This window comes from Myotis davidii, unplaced genomic scaffold (genome assembly GCF_000327345.1).
Source record: "Myotis davidii unplaced genomic scaffold, ASM32734v1 scaffold139, whole genome shotgun sequence".
In the NCBI taxonomy this organism is placed as follows: domain Eukaryota; kingdom Metazoa; phylum Chordata; class Mammalia; order Chiroptera; family Vespertilionidae; genus Myotis; species Myotis davidii.
In genome coordinates this window covers 220254-222611 of record NW_006290686.1, presented here as the reverse complement: position 1 = coordinate 222611, position 2358 = coordinate 220254, and positions in this window count along the sequence as shown.

Here is a 2358-nt window from a genome sequence, read left to right as displayed (position 1 = left end):
ATCAAGCCAGGACCACTCAGTGACGTGCCCACCCAGGGTCCCCTGCCCAGCCCTCGGCTCACATGGCAGCCTCCTGAGGTTCACCAAAGGAGCTGCCAACATACGCACCCACCCACTGATTTTCTCATTCATTCATTCACTCATTCATTCATTCATTCATTCTGTATTTGGTGTGTAGTAAGCACTCAGTAAAATTCTCTTGAATGAATAAATTTGCTCACTTCTTTCCTCCTCCACCTTTTCCCTCGCCCCCCTCCCACTGGCTCTGTAGCACTGACTCACTCTGAGATGCAAAGCCCCAGCCAGGAACCCCATTGGCTGAACCTAGTCCCCTGCCACCCCCTTGATACAGGGAGGGGTGTAGTTGAGGGGACCGGAACCAGACAGAGACCTGGGGTCCAACCTCCTACCAAGACTCACTCAGGGAGGGGTATCCCCAGACACGGGGCGGGGGGGGGGGTTGCAGGTGAGCAGCAAATAGCTCCCTACGTCCCCCTGAAATGCAGTGCTGCCTGCGCCTCTGAGCAGGATCCCTTCTATTTGGGCCTCATTGTCCTCCTGCCGGATCTAGGAAGACCCCACGCCCTTCTCCTAAGGGCGCAAGGTTTGCTGACTAGCCCAGTGGTCCCCTTACCCCAAGCCCACCACCATCTCGCCTGTCTGCACCCTGCATTTGGCAGTAGGTTCAATTAGTGGTATTGTTACTGCCCCCCTTTTCTATCATAACAGTCCTCATGGCTTTTTTTTTTCATTCATCTATTCATTTTAAAGTTGATTGCTTTAAAAAATACAAAACATAAAGCTTCCATTTATGACAGTCACTGTGTGTGCAACCATCGCCTCTCTCTAGTTCCAGAAGGTATTTTTCATTCCAAAAGGATGCCCTACACTCGTCAAGGAGTCACTCCTCATTTCCTCTTCCCCAGCCCCTGGCAAACAACCACTAATCTCCTCACAATTAAAAAAAAAAGATCCTAATACTCTATAGGCCAGATAGAATGTATAATCCCCAATTCACAGATGAGAAAACTGAGAGCTACACACACACACACACACACACACACACACACCTGATGCAGCCAGCGCCCTCTCCCTGTAGCCCAGGGTCCCTGCTCTCCACAGAGCAGTGAGACCCAAGTCCCTTGGAGGCGGAAGTAGATGCCCCCCAGGGGACTCTGGGCCTCTTTCCTTGAGGGGGTGAGGAGCAGAAGGTGGTACTGTGAGTTCAGAGCTCGGTCTCGGTCACCCAGTAAGTTAAGGCTATTGACTGTGGGCAAAGAGGCCTCGCGTGATGCTGGGGGTTAGGGCGGAACCGCGACAGGGAGGCCACTGGGGTGGCTGCTTCACCTCTATTAGTTTTGGCTCCGGACTGGAAGTTCGCACAGTTCTCGGGGCTGGCCCGAAGGCTCTGACTGTACACACCACACCCAGCCCTCTGCTCACACCTCTAGGCCTCGCAGACATACTTCCCTGGCCCTCCTCTTCCCCTTACACCTCTCCAGGTCAAGGGGGAGCCCCGTTGTTTCTGGACATTAAGACCAGGCTGAGCCCCACTGTGGCTGAGCTAGGGCAGGAGGGCTCGGCAGAGGGGAGAAGGAACAGACCAGGGTCCCAGGCTGTGTGGCTTTGGGGCAGTCTGGACCCCTTGTAGAGCCTCAGTTTCCCCTATTGGCAGTGGGGGTGCACTCAGGGGCATCCAGGGCCCTCCCGGCACTGTTTCCCTGATATGGTGGAGACCAAGGCTGAAGCAGGGAGGACTGGGGGAGGGCCAAACTAGGTGCTCCCTAGTTGGAGTCTCACGCATCTCTGCAGGCAAAGCTGGTCCCCAGGACCTAGAGGTCAGATGGAGTCCCTGGAACAGGACAGGGGGCAGGAGACCCCGGTGCCCCCAGGGGCAGCTTGGGGGAGGCCGTGTCCGGTCCAGCAGAGGCTCCCCTCTCTGCTGCCCAGTCCGAGGGCCAGGATGACCTGTGGCTCCAGAAGACTGTGCTGTGGGCCCCGCAGGCAGGACTGCCATCTGCTCTGAGGGCTGGACCGGTGGGGGCCACGTCGGCCAGGATGTGGGATGATAGGGTTGCTAGAAAAGGTTCTGCCCCTGGTGCAGCACTTGCTAACTGCGACTTGAAGCAGTGACATGACCTCCTCAGGTTTCTGTTCTCACGTCTGAACTGGGAAGAAACTCCTGTACCTCGTGGAGCTGCTGGGAGGCTTAAATGAGATGATGTGTGTGTCGTGCTCAGCTGGGGGCCTGGCGTGGTCCGTGCTCTCAAATGGTGGCTGTCACTCCAGCATCCAGACTAGGCCTCCAGAGTCTGGGATGTGGGAAAGACGGGTGGCTGGGAGCAAGTTGGTGTGTGT